This window comes from Spermophilus citellus (genome assembly GCF_964194105.1).
Source record: "Spermophilus citellus genome assembly, chromosome: 1".
Taxonomy (NCBI): Eukaryota; Metazoa; Chordata; class Mammalia; order Rodentia; family Sciuridae; genus Spermophilus; species Spermophilus citellus.
The window spans coordinates 98242316-98260301 of NC_138182.1; positions in this window are offsets into that span (position 1 = coordinate 98242316).

Here is a 17986-nt window from a genome sequence, read left to right on the forward strand (position 1 = left end):
TGACTGAGGAGAAACACTTTCATTGAAAGGGATTGCCAAGCTTCCCAAAATTGCGAGTCTCCAGAAATCTCAGCAACTATTTTTTCACCCAAACTGGATGATACTTTCAGGTAATGATCATTACACTAAGCCCACATGGTTCCCCAAATTTCGTTCTTCTATGTTAAAGCGTTCGTTTCCAGTAAGAGTTTGAATTTTGGCGTTTCACTCTGTTTTCTCCTATATTGATAGATGTATTTGGAACTCTAAACCAAACACGGTTTGTGCCAGCTTCTTGAAACTTGACACAGTAAAGCAGTTTAACGTTCTATCTCTATGTTCTGTTTCCTCTTGATGTAGCTCTCAGCAGTGACTGAGGAGAAACACTTTCATTGAAAGGGGTTGCCAAGCTTCCCAAAATTGCGAGTCTCCAGAAATCTCAGCAACTATTTTTTCACCCAAACTGGATGATACTTTCAGGTAATGATCAGTACACTAAGCTCACTTGGTTCCCCAAATTTCGTTCTTTTATGTTGAAGCGTTCGCTTCCAGTAACTGTTTGAATTTTGGCGTTTCACTCTGTATTCTCCTATACTGACAGATGTATTTGGAACTCTAAATCATACACGGTTTGTGCTAGCTTCTGGAAACTTGACACAGTAAAGCAGTTTCACGTTCTATCTCTATGTTCTGTTTCCTCTTGATGTAGCACACAGCAGTGACTGAGGAGAAACACTTTCATTGAAAGGGGTTGCCAAGCTTCCAAAAATTACGATTCCCCAGAAATCTCAGCAACTATTTTTTCACCCAAACTGGATGATACTTTCAGGTAATGATGAGTACACTAAGCCCACTGGGTTCCCCAAATTTCGTTCTTCTATGTTGAAGCGTTCGTTTCCAGTAACATTTTGAATTTTGGCGTTTCGCTCTGTTTTCTCCTATATTGATAGATGTATTTGGAACTCTAAATCAAACACGGTTTGTGCTAGCTTCTTGAAACTTGACACAAAAAAGCAGTTTCAAGTTCTATCTCTATGTTCTGTTTCCTCTTGATGTAGCCCTAAGCAGTGACTGGAAAGAAACACTTACATTGAAAGGGGTTGCCAAGCTTCCCAAAATTGCGAGTCTCCAGAAATCTCAGCAACTATTTTTTCACCCAAACTGGATGATACTTTCAGGTAATGATCAGTACACTAAGCTCACTTGGTTCACCAAATTTCGTTCTTCTATGTTAAAGCGTTCGTTTCCAGTAAGAGTTTGAATTTTGGCGTTTCACTCTGTTTTCTCCTATATTGATAGATGTATTTGGAACTCTAAACCAAACACGGTTTGTGCCAGCTTCTTGAAACTTGACACAGTAAAGCAGTTTAACGTTCTATCTCTATGTTCTGTTTCCTCTTGATGTAGCTCTCAGCAGTGACTGAGGAGAAACACTTTCATTGAAAGGGGTTGCCAAGCTTCCCAAAATTGCGAGTCTCCAGAAATCTCAGCAACTTTTTTTTCACCCAAACTGGATGATACTTTCAGGTAATGATCAGTACACTAAGCTCACTTGGTTCCCCAAATTTCGTTCTTTTATGTTGAAGCGTTCGCTTCCAGTAACTGTTTGAATTTTGGCGTTTCACTCTGTATTCTCCTATACTGACAGATGTATTTGGAACTCTAAATCATACACGGTTTGTGCTAGCTTCTGGAAACTTGACACAGTAAAGCAGTTTCACGTTCTATCTCTATGTTCTGTTTCCTCTTGATGTAGCACACAGCAGTGACTGAGGAGAAACACTTTCATTGAAAGGGGTTGCCAAGCTTCCAAAAATTACGATTCCCCAGAAATCTCAGCAACTATTTTTTCACCCAAACTGGATGATACTTTCAGGTAATGATGAGTACACTAAGCCCACTGGGTTCCCCAAATTTCGTTCTTCTATGTTGAAGCGTTCGTTTCCAGTAACATTTTGAATTTTGGCGTTTCGCTCTGTTTTCTCCTATATTGATAGATGTATTTGGAACTCTAAATCAAACACGGTTTGTGCTAGCTTCTTGAAACTTGACACAAAAAAGCAGTTTCAAGTTCTATCTCTATGTTCTGTTTCCTCTTGATGTAGCCCTAAGCAGTGACTGGAAAGAAACACTTACATTGAAAGGGGTTGCCAAGCTTCCCAAAATTGCGAGTCTCCAGAAATCTCAGCAACTATTTTTTCACCCAAACTGGATGATACTTTCAGGTAATGATCAGTACACTAAGCTCACTTGGTTCACCAAATTTCGTTCTTCTATGTTAAAGCGTTCGTTTCCAGTAAGAGTTTGAATTTTGGCGTTTCACTCTGTTTTCTCCTATACTGACAGATGTATTTGGAACTCTAAATCAAACACGGTTTGTGCTAGCTTCTTGAAACTTGACACAGTAAAGCAGTTTCACGTTCTATCTCTATGTTCTGTTTCCTCTGGATGTAGCCGTAAGCAGTGACTGGGGAGAAATACTTTCATTGACAGGGGTTGCCAAGCTTCCAGAAATTACGAGTCTCCAGAAATCTCAGCAACTATGATTTCAACCAACCTGGATGATACTTTCAGGTAATGATCAGTACACTAAGCCCACTTGTTTCCCCAAATTTCGTTCTTCTATGTTGAAGCGTTCGTTTCCAGTAACAGTTTGAATTTTGGCGTTTCGCTCTGTTTTCTCCTATATTGATAGATGTATTTGGAACTCTAAACCAAACACGGTTTGTGCTAGCTTCTTGAAACTTGACACAGTAAAGCAGTTTTACGTTCTATCTCTATGTTCTGTTTCCTCTTGATGTAGCCCTAAGCAGTGACTGGGGAGAAACACTTTCATTGAAAGGGGTTGCCAAGCTTCCCAAAATTGTGAGTCTCCAGAAATCTCAGCAACTATTTTTTCACCCAAACTGGGTGATACTTTCAGGTAATGATCAGTACACTAAGCTCACTTGGTTCCCCAAATTTCGTTCTTTTATGTTGAAGCGTTCGCTTCCAGTAACTGTTTGAATTTTGGCGTTTCACTCTGTTTTCTCCTATACTGACAGATGTATTTGGAACTCTAAATCATACACGGTTTGTGCTAGCTTCTTGAAACTTGACACAGTAAAGCAGTTTCACGTTCTATCTCTATGTTCTGTTTCCTCTTGATGTAGCCCTAAGCAGTGACTGGGGAGAAATACTTTCATTGACAGGGGTTGCCAAGCTTCCAGAAATTACGAGTCTCTAGAAATCTCAGCAAACATTTTTTCACCCAACGTGGATGATACTTTCAGGTAATGATCAGTACACTAAGCTCACTTCGTTCCCCAAATTTCGTTCTTCTATGTTGAAGCGTTCGTTTCCAGTAACAGTTTGAATTTTGGCGTTTCACTCTGTTTTCTCCTATATTGATAGATGCATTTGGAACTCTAAATCAAACACGGTTTGTGCTAGCTTCTTGAAACTTGACACAGTAAAGCAGTTTCACGTTCTATCTCTATGTTCTGTTTCCTCTTGATGTAGCACTCAGCAGTGACTGAGGAGAAACACTTTCATTGAAAGGGGTTGCCAAGCTTCCCAAAATTGCGAGTCTCCAGAAATCTCAGCAACTATTTTTTCACCCAAACTGGATGATACTTTCAGGTAATGATCAGTACACTAAGCCCACTTAGTTCCCCAAATTTCGTTCTTCTATGTTGAAGCGTTCGTTTCCAGTAACAGTTTGAATTTTGGCGTTTCACTCTGTTTTCTACTATATTGATAGATGTATTTGGAACTCTAAATCAAACACGGTTTGTGCTAGCTTCTTGAAACTTGACACAGTAAAGCAGTTTCAAGTTCTATCTTTATGTTCTGTTTTCTCTTGATGTAGCCCTAAGCAGTGACTGGGGAGAAACACTTTCATTGAAAGGGGTTGCCAAGCTTCCCAAAATTGCGAGTCTCCAGAAATCTCAGCAACTATTTTTTCACCCAAACTGGATGATACTTTCAGGTAATGATCAGTACACTGAGCCCACTTGGATCCCCAAATTTCGTTCTTCTATGTTGAAGCGTTCGTTTCCAGTAACAGTTTGAATTTTGGCCTTTCACTCTATTTTCTCCTATATTGATAGATGTATTTGGAACTCTAAACCAAACCCGGTTTGTGCTAGCTTCTTGAAACTTGACACAGTAAAGCAGTTTCACGTTCTATCTCTATGTTCTGTTTCCTCTTGATGTAGCACACAGCAGTGACTGAGGAGAAACACTTTCATTGAAAGTGGTTGCCAAGCTTCCAAAAATTACGAATCCCCAGAAATCTCAGCAACTATTTTTTCACCCAAACTGGATGATACTTTCAGGTAATGATGAGTACACTAAGCCCACTGGGTTCCCCAAATTTCGTTCTTCTATGTTGAAGCGTTCGTTTCCAGTAACAGTTTGAATTTTGGCGTTTTGCTCTGTTTTCTCCTATATTGATAGATGTATTTGGAACTCTAAATCAAACACGGTTTGTGCTAGCTTCTTGAAACTTGACACAATAAAGCAGTTTCAAGTTCTATCTCTATGTTCTGTTTCCTCTTGATGTAGCCCTAAGCAGTGACTGGGGAGAAACACTTTCATTGAAAGGGGTTGCCAAGCTTCCCAAAATTGCGAGTCTCCCGAAATCTCAGCAACTATTTTTTCACCCAAACTGGATGATACTTTCAGGTAATGATCAGTACATTAAGCTCACTTGGTTCCACAAATTTCGTTCTTTTATGTTGAAGCGTTCGCTTCCAGTAACTGTTTGAATTTTGGCGTTTCACTCTGTTTTCTCCTATACTGACAGATGTATTTGGAACTCTAAATCAAACACGGTTTGTGCTAGCTTCTTGAAACTTGGCACAGTAAAGCAGTTTCACGTTCTCTCTCTATGTTCTATTTCCTCTGGATGTAGCCCTAAGCAGTGACTCTGGAGAAACACTTTCATTGAAAGGGGTTGCCAAGCTTCCCAAAATTGCGAGTCTCCAGAAATCTCAGCAACTATTTTTTCACCCAAACTGGATGATACTTTCAGGTAATGATCATTACACTTAGCCCACTTGGTTCCCCAAATTTCGTTCTTCTATGTTAAAGCGTTCGTTTCCAGTAAGAGTTTGAATTTTGGCGTTTCACTCTGTTTTCTCCTATATTGATAGATGTATTTGGAACTCTAAACCAAACACGGTTTGTGCTAGCTTCTTGAAACTTGACACAGTAAAGCAGTTTAACGTTCTATCTCTATGTTCTGTTTCCTCTTGATGTAGCTCTCAGCAGTGACTGAGGAGAAACACTTTCATTGAAAGGGGTTGTCAAGCTTCCCAAAATTGCGAGTCTCCAGAAATCTCAGCAACTATTTTTTCACCCAAACTGGATGATACTTTCAGGTAATGATCAGTACACTGAGCCCACTTGGATCCCCAAATTTCGTTCTTTTATGTTGAAGCGTTCGCTTCCAGTAACTGTTTGAATTTTGGCGTTTCACTCTGTTTTCTCCTATACTGACAGATGTATTTGGAACTCTAAATCAAACACGGTTTGTGCTAGCTTCTTGAAACTTGACACAGTAAAGCAGTTTCACGTTCTATCTCTATGTTCTGTTTCCTCTGGATGTAGCCTTAAGCAGTGACTGGGGAGAAATACTTTCATTGACAGGGGTTGCCAAGCTTCCAGAAATTACGAGTCTCCAGAAATCTCAGCAACTATGATTTCACCCAACCTGGATGATACTTTCAGGTAATGATCAGTACACTAAGCCCACTTGTTTCCCCAAATTTCGTTCTTCTATGTTGAAGCGTTCGTTTCCAGTAACAGTTTGAATTTTGGCGTTTCGCTTTGTTTTCTCCTATATTGATAGATGTATTTGGAACACTAAACCAAACACGGTTTGTGCTAGATTCTTGAAACTTGACACAGTAAAGCAGTTTTACGTTCTATCTCTATGTTCTGTTTCCTCTTGATGTAGCACTCAGCAGTGACTGAGGAGAAACACTTTCATTGAAAGGGGTTGCCAAGCTTCCCAAAATTGCGAGTCTCCAGAAATCTCAGCAACTATTTTTTCACCCAAACTGGATGATACTTTCAGGTAATGATCAGTACACTAAGCTCACTTGGTTCACCAAATTTCGTTCTTCTATGTTAAAGCGTTCGTTTCCAGTAAGAGTTTGAATTTTGGCGTTTCACTCTGTTTTCTCCTATATTGATAGATGTATTTGGAACTCTAAACCAAACACGGTTTGTGCTAGCTTCTTGAAACTTGACACAGTAAAGCAGTTTAACGTTCTATCTCTATGTTCTGTTTCCTCTTGATGTAGCTCTCAGCAGTGACTGAGGAGAAACACTTTCATTGAAAGGGGTTGTCAAGCTTCCCAAAATTGCGAGTCTCCAGAAATCTCAGCAACTATTCTTTCACCCAAACTGGATGATACTTTCAGGTAATGATCAGTACACTAAGCTCACTTGGTTCCCCAAATTTCGTTCTTTTATGTTGAAGCGTTCGCTTCCAGTAACTGTTTGAATTTTGGCGTTTCACTCTGTTTTCTCCTATACTGACAGATGTATTTGGAAGTCTAAATCAAACACGGTTTGTGCTAGCTTCTTGAAACTTGACACAGTAAAGCAGTTTCACGTTCTATCTCTATGTTCTGTTTCCTCTGGATGTAGCCTTAAGCAGTGACTGGGGAGAAATACTTTCATTGACAGGGGTTGCCAAGCTTCCAGAAATTACGAGTCTCCAGAAATCTCAGCAACTCTGATTTCACCCAACCTGGATGATACTTTCAGGTAATGATCAGTACCCTAAGCCCACTTGTTTCCCCAAATTTCGTTCTTCTATGTTGAAGCGTTCGTTTCCAGTAACAGTTTGAATTTTGGCGTTTCGCTCTGTTTTCTCCTATATTGATAGATGTATTTGGAACTCTAAACCAAACACGGTTTGTGCTAGCTTCTTGAAACTTGACACAGTAAAGCAGTTTTACGTTCTATCTCTATGTTCTGTTTCCTCTTGATGTAGCACTCAGCAGTGACTGAGGAGAAACACTTTCATTGAAAGGGGTTGCCAAGCTTCCCAAAATTGCGAGTCTCCAGAAATCTCAGCAACTATTTTTTCACCCAAACTGGATGATACTTTCAGGTAATGATCAGTACACTGAGCCCACTTGGATCCCCAAATTTCGTTCTTCTATGTTGAAGCGTTCGTTTCCAGTAACAGTTTGAATTTTGGCCTTTCACTCTATTTTCTCCTATATTGATAGATGTATTTGGAACTCTAAACCAAACCCGGTTTGTGCTAGCTTCTTGAAACTTGACACAGTAAAGCAGTTTCACGTTCTATCACTATGTTCTGTTTCCTCTTGATGTAGCACACAGCAGTGACTGAGGAGAAACACTTTCATTGAAAGTGGTTGCCAAGCTTCCAAAAATTACGAATCCCCAGAAATCTCAGCAACTATTTTTTCACCCAAACTGGATGATACTTTCAGGTAATGATGAGTACACTAAGCCCACTGGGTTCCCCAAATTTCGTTCTTCTATGTTGAAGCGTTCGTTTCCAGTAACAGTTTGAATTTTGGCGTTTCGCTCTGTTTTCTCCTATATTGATAGATGTATTTGGAACTCTAAATCAAACACGGTTTGTGCTAGCTTCTTGAAACTTGACACAATAAAGCAGTTTCAAGTTCTATCTCTATGTTCTGTTTCCTCTTGATGTAGCCCTAAGCAGTGACTGGGGAGAAACACTTTCATTGAAAGGGGTTGCCAAGCTTCCCAAAATTGCGAGTCTCCAGAAATCTCAGCAACTATTTTTTCACCCAAACTGGATGATACTTTCAGGTAATGATCAGTACACTAAGCTCACTTGGTTCCCCAAATTTCGTTCTTTTATGTTGAAGCGTTCGCTTCCAGTAACTGTTTGAATTTTGGCGTTTCACTCTGTTTTCTCCTATACTGACAGATGTATTTGGAACTCTAAATCAAACACGGTTTGTGCTAGCTTCTTGAAACTTGACACAGTAAAGCAGTTTCACGTTCTCTCTCTATGTTCTATTTCCTCTGGATGTAGCCCTAAGCAGTGACTGGGGAGAAATACTTTCATTGACAGGGGTTGCCAAGCTTCCAGAAATTACGAGTCTCCAGAAATCTCAGCAACTATGATTTCACCCAACCTGGATGATACTTTCAGGTAATGAAAAGTACACTAAGCCCACTTGGTTACCCAAATTTCGTTCTTCTATGTTGAAGCGTTCGTTTCCAGTAAGAGTTTGAATTTTGGCGTTTCACTCTATTTTCTCCTATATTGATAGATGTATTTGGAACTCTAAATCAAACACGGTTTGTGCTACCTTCTTCAAACTTGACACAGTAAAGCAGTTTCAAGTTCTAGCTCTATGTTCTGTTTCCTCTTGATGTAGCACTCAGCAGTGACTGAGGAGAAACACTTTCATTGAAAGGGGTTGCCAAGCTTCCCAAAATTGCGAGTCTCCAGAAATCTCAGCAACTATTTTTTCACCCAAACTGGATGATACTTTCAGGTAATGATCAGTACACTAAGCTCACTTGGTTCCCCAAATTTCGTTCTTTTATGTTGAAGCGTTCGCTTCCAGTAACTGTTTGAATTTTGGCGTTTCACTCTGTTTTCTCCTATACTGACAGATGTATTTGGAACTCTAAATCATACACGGTTTGTGCTAGCTTCTTGAAACTTGACACAGTAAAGCAGTTTCACGTTCTATCTCTATGTTCTGTTTCCTCTTGATGTAGCCCTAAGCAGTGACTGGGGAGAAATACTTTCATTCAAAGGGGTTGCCAAGCTTCCAGAAATTACGAGTCTCCAGAAATCTCAGCAACTATGATTTCACCCAACCTGGATGATACTTTCAGGTAATGATCAGTACACTAAGCCCACTTGGTTCCCCAAATTTCGTTCTTCTATGTTGAAGCGTTCGTTTCCAGTAACAGTTTGAATTTTGGCGTTTCACTCTGTTTTCTCCTATATTGATAGATGTATTTGGAACTCTAAATCAAACACGGTTTGTGCTACCTTCTTCAAACTTGACACAGTAAAGCAGTTTCACGTTCTTTCTCTATGTTCTGTTTCCTCTTGATGTAGCACTCAGCAGTGACTGAGGAGAAACACTTTCATTGAAAGGGATTGCCAAGCTTCCCAAAATTGCGAGTCTCCAGAAATCTCAGCAACTATTTTTTCACCCAAACTGGATGATACTTTCAGGTAATGATCATTACACTAAGCCCACATGGTTCCCCAAATTTCGTTCTTCTATGTTAAAGCGTTCGTTTCCAGTAAGAGTTTGAATTTTGGCGTTTCACTCTGTTTTCTCCTATATTGATAGATGTATTTGGAACTCTAAACCAAACACGGTTTGTGCCAGCTTCTTGAAACTTGACACAGTAAAGCAGTTTAACGTTCTATCTCTATGTTCTGTTTCCTCTTGATGTAGCTCTCAGCAGTGACTGAGGAGAAACACTTTCATTGAAAGGGGTTGCCAAGCTTCCCAAAATTGCGAGTCTCCAGAAATCTCAGCAACTATTTTTTCACCCAAACTGGATGATACTTTCAGGTAATGATCAGTACACTAAGCTCACTTGGTTCCCCAAATTTCGTTCTTTTATGTTGAAGCGTTCGCTTCCAGTAACTGTTTGAATTTTGGCGTTTCACTCTGTATTCTCCTATACTGACAGATGTATTTGGAACTCTAAATCATACACGGTTTGTGCTAGCTTCTGGAAACTTGACACAGTAAAGCAGTTTCACGTTCTATCTCTATGTTCTGTTTCCTCTTGATGTAGCACACAGCAGTGACTGAGGAGAAACACTTTCATTGAAAGGGGTTGCCAAGCTTCCAAAAATTACGATTCCCCAGAAATCTCAGCAACTATTTTTTCACCCAAACTGGATGATACTTTCAGGTAATGATGAGTACACTAAGCCCACTGGGTTCCCCAAATTTCGTTCTTCTATGTTGAAGCGTTCGTTTCCAGTAACATTTTGAATTTTGGCGTTTCGCTCTGTTTTCTCCTATATTGATAGATGTATTTGGAACTCTAAATCAAACACGGTTTGTGCTAGCTTCTTGAAACTTGACACAAAAAAGCAGTTTCAAGTTCTATCTCTATGTTCTGTTTCCTCTTGATGTAGCCCTAAGCAGTGACTGGAAAGAAACACTTACATTGAAAGGGGTTGCCAAGCTTCCCAAAATTGCGAGTCTCCAGAAATCTCAGCAACTATTTTTTCACCCAAACTGGATGATACTTTCAGGTAATGATCAGTACACTAAGCTCACTTGGTTCACCAAATTTCGTTCTTCTATGTTAAAGCGTTCGTTTCCAGTAAGAGTTTGAATTTTGGCGTTTCACTCTGTTTTCTCCTATATTGATAGATGTATTTGGAACTCTAAACCAAACACGGTTTGTGCCAGCTTCTTGAAACTTGACACAGTAAAGCAGTTTAACGTTCTATCTCTATGTTCTGTTTCCTCTTGATGTAGCTCTCAGCAGTGACTGAGGAGAAACACTTTCATTGAAAGGGGTTGCCAAGCTTCCCAAAATTGCGAGTCTCCAGAAATCTCAGCAACTATTTTTTCACCCAAACTGGATGATACTTTCAGGTAATGATCAGTACACTAAGCTCACTTGGTTCCCCAAATTTCGTTCTTTTATGTTGAAGCGTTCGCTTCCAGTAACTGTTTGAATTTTGGCGTTTCACTCTGTATTCTCCTATACTGACAGATGTATTTGGAACTCTAAATCATACACGGTTTGTGCTAGCTTCTGGAAACTTGACACAGTAAAGCAGTTTCACGTTCTATCTCTATGTTCTGTTTCCTCTTGATGTAGCACACAGCAGTGACTGAGGAGAAACACTTTCATTGAAAGGGGTTGCCAAGCTTCCAAAAATTACGATTCCCCAGAAATCTCAGCAACTATTTTTTCACCCAAACTGGATGATACTTTCAGGTAATGATGAGTACACTAAGCCCACTGGGTTCCCCAAATTTCGTTCTTCTATGTTGAAGCGTTCGTTTCCAGTAACATTTTGAATTTTGGCGTTTCGCTCTGTTTTCTCCTATATTGATAGATGTATTTGGAACTCTAAATCAAACACGGTTTGTGCTAGCTTCTTGAAACTTGACACAAAAAAGCAGTTTCAAGTTCTATCTCTATGTTCTGTTTCCTCTTGATGTAGCCCTAAGCAGTGACTGGAAAGAAACACTTACATTGAAAGGGGTTGCCAAGCTTCCCAAAATTGCGAGTCTCCAGAAATCTCAGCAACTATTTTTTCACCCAAACTGGATGATACTTTCAGGTAATGATCAGTACACTAAGCTCACTTGGTTCACCAAATTTCGTTCTTCTATGTTAAAGCGTTCGTTTCCAGTAAGAGTTTGAATTTTGGCGTTTCACTCTGTTTTCTCCTATATTGATAGATGTATTTGGAACTCTAAACCAAACACGGTTTGTGCTAGCTTCTTGAAACTTGACACAGTAAAGCAGTTTAACGTTCTATCTCTATGTTCTGTTTCCTCTGGATGTAGCTCTCAGCAGTGACTGAGGAGAAACACTTTCATTGAAAGGGGTTGTCAAGCTTCCCAAAATTGCGAGTCTCCAGAAATCTCAGCAACTATTTTTTCACCCAAACTGGATGATACTTTCAGGTAATGATCAGTACACTAAGCTCACTTGGTTCCCCAAATTTCGTTCTTTTATGTTGAAGCGTTCGCTTCCAGTAACTGTTTGAATTTTGGCGTTTCACTCTGTTTTCTCCTATACTGACAGATGTATTTGGAACTCTAAATCAAACACGGTTTGTGCTAGCTTCTTGAAACTTGACACAGTAAAGCAGTTTCACGTTCTATCTCTATGTTCTGTTTCCTCTGGATGTAGCCTTAAGCAGTGACTGGGGAGAAATACTTTCATTGACAGGGGTTGCCAAGCTTCCAGAAATTACGAGTCTCCAGAAATCTCAGCAACTCTGATTTCACCCAACCTGGATGATACTTTCAGGTAATGATCAGTACACTAAGCCCACTTGTTTCCCCAAATTTCGTTCTTCTATGTTGAAGCGTTCGTTTCCAGTAACAGTTTGAATTTTGGCGTTTCGCTCTGTTTTCTCCTATATTGATAGATGTATTTGGAACTCTAAACCAAACACGGTTTGTGCTAGCTTCTTGAAACTTGACACAGTAAAGCAGTTTTACGTTCTATCTCTATGTTCTGTTTCCTCTTGATGTAGCACTCAGCAGTGACTGAGGAGAAACACTTTCATTGAAAGGGGTTGCCAAGCTTCCCAAAATTGCGAGTCTCCAGAAATCTCAGCAACTATTTTTTCACCCAAACTGGATGATACTTTCAGGTAATGATCAGTACACTGAGCCCACTTGGATCCCCAAATTTCGTTCTTCTATGTTGAAGCGTTCGTTTCCAGTAACAGTTTGAATTTTGGCCTTTCACTCTATTTTCTCCTATATTGATAGATGTATTTGGAACTCTAAACCAAACCCGGTTTGTGCTAGCTTCTTGAAACTTGACACAGTAAAGCAGTTTCACGTTCTATCTCTATGTTCTGTTTCCTCTTGATGTAGCACACAGCAGTGACTGAGGAGAAACACTTTCATTGAAAGTGGTTGCCAAGCTTCCAAAAATTACGAATCCCCAGAAATCTCAGCAACTATTTTTTCACCCAAACTGGATGATACTTTCAGGTAATGATGAGTACACTAAGCCCACTGGGTTCCCCAAATTTCGTTCTTCTATGTTGAAGCGTTCGTTTCCAGTAACAGTTTGAATTTTGGCGTTTCGCTCTGTTTTCTCCTATATTGATAGATGTATTTGGAACTCTAAATCAAACACGGTTTGTGCTAGCTTCTTGAAACTTGACACAATAAAGCAGTTTCAAGTTCTATCTCTATGTTCTGTTTCCTCTTGATGTAGCCCTAAGCAGTGACTGGGGAGAAACACTTTCATTGAAAGGGGTTGCCAAGCTTCCCAAAATTGCGAGTCTCCAGAAATCTCAGCAACTATTTTTTCACCCAAACTGGATGATACTTTCAGGTAATGATCAGTACACTAAGCTCACTTGGTTCCCCAAATTTCGTTCTTTTATGTTGAAGCGTTCGCTTCCAGTAACTGTTTGAATTTTGGCGTTTCACTCTGTTTTCTCCTATACTGACAGATGTATTTGGAACTCTAAATCAAACACGGTTTGTGCTAGCTTCTTGAAACTTCACACAGTAAAGCAGTTTCACGTTCTCTCTCTATGTTCTATTTCCTCTGGATGTAGCCCTAAGCAGTGACTGGGGAGAAATACTTTCATTGACAGGGGTTGCCAAGCTTCCAGAAATTACGAGTCTCCAGAAATCTCAGCAACTATGATTTCACCCAACCTGGATGATACTTTCAGGTAATGAAAAGTACACTAAGCCCACTTGGTTCCCCAAATTTCGTTCTTCTATGTTGAAGCGTTCGTTTCCAGTAAGAGTTTGAATTTTGGCGTTTCACTCTATTTTCTCCTATATTGATAGATGTATTTGGAACTCTAAATCAAACACGGTTTGTGCTACCTTCTTCAAACTTGACACAGTAAAGCAGTTTCAAGTTCTAGCTCTATGTTCTGTTTCCTCTTGATGTAGCACTCAGCAGTGACTGAGGAGAAACACTTTCATTGAAAGGGGTTGCCAAGCTTCCCAAAATTGCGAGTCTCCAGAAATCTCAGCAACTATTTTTTCACCCAAACTGGATGATACTTTCAGGTAATGATCAGTACACTAAGCTCACTTGGTTCCCCAAATTTCGTTCTTTTATGTTGAAGCGTTCGCTTCCAGTAACTGTTTGAATTTTGGCGTTTCACTCTGTTTTCTCCTATACTGACAGATGTATTTGGAACTCTAAATCATACACGGTTTGTGCTAGCTTCTTGAAACTTGACACAGTAAAGCAGTTTCACGTTCTATCTCTATGTTCTGTTTCCTCTTGATGTAGCCCTAAGCAGTGACTGGGGAGAAATACTTTCATTGAAAGGTGTTGCCAAGCTTCCAGAAATTACGAGTCTCCAGAAATCTCAGCAACTATGATTTCACCCAACCTGGATGATACTTTCAGGTAATGATCAGTACACTAAGCCCACTTGGTTCCCCAAATTTCGTTCTTCTATGTTGAAGCGTTCGTTTCCAGTAACAGTTTGAATTTTGGCGTTTCACTCTGTTTTCTCCTATATTGATAGATGTATTTGGAACTCTAAATCAAACACGGTTTGTGCTACCTTCTTCAAACTTGACACAGTAAAGCAGTTTCACGTTCTTTCTCTATGTTCTGTTTCCTCTTGATGTAGCACTCAGCAGTGACTGAGGAGAAACACTTTCATTGAAAGGGATTGCCAAGCTTCCCAAAATTGCGAGTCTCCAGAAATCTCAGCAACTATTTTTTCACCCAAACTGGATGATACTTTCAGGTAATGATCATTACACTAAGCCCACATGGTTCCCCAAATTTCGTTCTTCTATGTTAAAGCGTTCGTTTCCAGTAAGAGTTTGAATTTTGGCGTTTCACTCTGTTTTCTCCTATATTGATAGATGTATTTGGAACTCTAAACCAAACACGGTTTGTGCCAGCTTCTTGAAACTTGACACAGTAAAGCAGTTTAACGTTCTATCTCTATGTTCTGTTTCCTCTTGATGTAGCTCTCAGCAGTGACTGAGGAGAAACACTTTCATTGAAAGGGGTTGCCAAGCTTCCCAAAATTGCGAGTCTCCAGAAATCTCAGCAACTATTTTTTCACCCAAACTGGATGATACTTTCAGGTAATGATCAGTACACTAAGCTCACTTGGTTCCCCAAATTTCGTTCTTTTATGTTGAAGCGTTCGCTTCCAGTAACTGTTTGAATTTTGGCGTTTCACTCTGTATTCTCCTATACTGACAGATGTATTTGGAACTCTAAATCATACACGGTTTGTGCTAGCTTCTGGAAACTTGACACAGTAAAGCAGTTTCACGTTCTATCTCTATGTTCTGTTTCCTCTTGATGTAGCACACAGCAGTGACTGAGGAGAAACACTTTCATTGAAAGGGGTTGCCAAGCTTCCAAAAATTACGATTCCCCAGAAATCTCAGCAACTATTTTTTCACCCAAACTGGATGATACTTTCAGGTAATGATGAGTACACTAAGCCCACTGGGTTCCCCAAATTTCGTTCTTCTATGTTGAAGCGTTCGTTTCCAGTAACATTTTGAATTTTGGCGTTTCGCTCTGTTTTCTCCTATATTGATAGATGTATTTGGAACTCTAAATCAAACACGGTTTGTGCTAGCTTCTTGAAACTTGACACAAAAAAGCAGTTTCAAGTTCTATCTCTATGTTCTGTTTCCTCTTGATGTAGCCCTAAGCAGTGACTGGAAAGAAACACTTACATTGAAAGGGGTTGCCAAGCTTCCCAAAATTGCGAGTCTCCAGAAATCTCAGCAACTATTTTTTCACCCAAACTGGATGATACTTTCAGGTAATGATCAGTACACTAAGCTCACTTGGTTCACCAAATTTCGTTCTTCTATGTTAAAGCGTTCGTTTCCAGTAAGAGTTTGAATTTTGGCGTTTCACTCTGTTTTCTCCTATATTGATAGATGTATTTGGAACTCTAAACCAAACACGGTTTGTGCCAGCTTCTTGAAACTTGACACAGTAAAGCAGTTTAACGTTCTATCTCTATGTTCTGTTTCCTCTTGATGTAGCTCTCAGCAGTGACTGAGGAGAAACACTTTCATTGAAAGGGGTTGCCAAGCTTCCCAAAATTGCGAGTCTCCAGAAATCTCAGCAACTATTTTTTCACCCAAACTGGATGATACTTTCAGGTAATGATCAGTACACTAAGCTCACTTGGTTCCCCAAATTTCGTTCTTTTATGTTGAAGCGTTCGCTTCCAGTAACTGTTTGAATTTTGGCGTTTCACTCTGTATTCTCCTATACTGACAGATGTATTTGGAACTCTAAATCATACACGGTTTGTGCTAGCTTCTGGAAACTTGACACAGTAAAGCAGTTTCACGTTCTATCTCTATGTTCTGTTTCCTCTTGATGTAGCACACAGCAGTGACTGAGGAGAAACACTTTCATTGAAAGGGGTTGCCAAGCTTCCAAAAATTACGATTCCCCAGAAATCTCAGCAACTATTTTTTCACCCAAACTGGATGATACTTTCAGGTAATGATGAGTACACTAAGCCCACTGGGTTCCCCAAATTTCGTTCTTCTATGTTGAAGCGTTCGTTTCCAGTAACATTTTGAATTTTGGCGTTTCGCTCTGTTTTCTCCTATATTGATAGATGTATTTGGAACTCTAAATCAAACACGGTTTGTGCTAGCTTCTTGAAACTTGACACAAAAAAGCAGTTTCAAGTTCTATCTCTATGTTCTGTTTCCTCTTGATGTAGCCCTAAGCAGTGACTGGAAAGAAACACTTACATTGAAAGGGGTTGCCAAGCTTCCCAAAATTGCGAGTCTCCAGAAATCTCAGCAACTATTTTTTCACCCAAACTGGATGATACTTTCAGGTAATGATCAGTACACTAAGCTCACTTGGTTCACCAAATTTCGTTCTTCTATGTTAAAGCGTTCGTTTCCAGTAAGAGTTTGAATTTTGGCGTTTCACTCTGTTTTCTCCTATATTGATAGATGTATTTGGAACTCTAAACCAAACACGGTTTGTGCTAGCTTCTTGAAACTTGACACAGTAAAGCAGTTTAACGTTCTATCTCTATGTTCTGTTTCCTCTGGATGTAGCTCTCAGCAGTGACTGAGGAGAAACACTTTCATTGAAAGGGGTTGTCAAGCTTCCCAAAATTGCGAGTCTCCAGAAATCTCAGCAACTATTTTTTCACCCAAACTGGATGATACTTTCAGGTAATGATCAGTACACTAAGCTCACTTGGTTCCCCAAATTTCGTTCTTTTATGTTGAAGCGTTCGCTTCCAGTAACTGTTTGAATTTTGGCGTTTCACTCTGTTTTCTCCTATACTGACAGATGTATTTGGAACTCTAAATCAAACACGGTTTGTGCTAGCTTCTTGAAACTTGACACAGTAAAGCAGTTTCACGTTCTATCTCTATGTTCTGTTTCCTCTGGATGTAGCCTTAAGCAGTGACTGGGGAGAAATACTTTCATTGACAGGGGTTGCCAAGCTTCCAGAAATTACGAGTCTCCAGAAATCTCAGCAACTCTGATTTCACCCAACCTGGATGATACTTTCAGGTAATGATCAGTACACTAAGCCCACTTGTTTCCCCAAATTTCGTTCTTCTATGTTGAAGCGTTCGTTTCCAGTAACAGTTTGAATTTTGGCGTTTCGCTCTGTTTTCTCCTATATTGATAGATGTATTTGGAACTCTAAACCAAACACGGTTTGTGCTAGCTTCTTGAAACTTGACACAGTAAAGCAGTTTTACGTTCTATCTCTATGTTCTGTTTCCTCTTGATGTAGCACTCAGCAGTGACTGAGGAGAAACACTTTCATTGAAAGGGGTTGCCAAGCTTCCCAAAATTGCGAGTCTCCAGAAATCTCAGCAACTATTTTTTCACCCAAACTCGATGATACTTTCAGGTAATGATCAGTACACTGAGCCCACTTGGATCCCCAAATTTCGTTCTTCTATGTTGAAGCGTTCGTTTCCAGTAACAGTTTGAATTTTGGCCTTTCACTCTATTTTCTCCTATATTGATAGATGTATTTGGAACTCTAAACCAAACCCGGTTTGTGCTAGCTTCTTGAAACTTGACACAGTAAAGCAGTTTCACGTTCTATCTCTTTGTTCTGTTTCCTCTTGATGTAGCACACAGCAGTGACTGAGGAGAAACACTTTCATTGAAAGTGGTTGCCAAGCTTCCAAAAATTACGAATCCCCAGAAATCTCAGCAACTATTTTTTCACCCAAACTGGATGATACTTTCAGGTAATGATGAGTACACTAAGCCCACTGGGTTCCCCAAATTTCGTTCTTCTATGTTGAAGCGTTCGTTTCCAGTAACA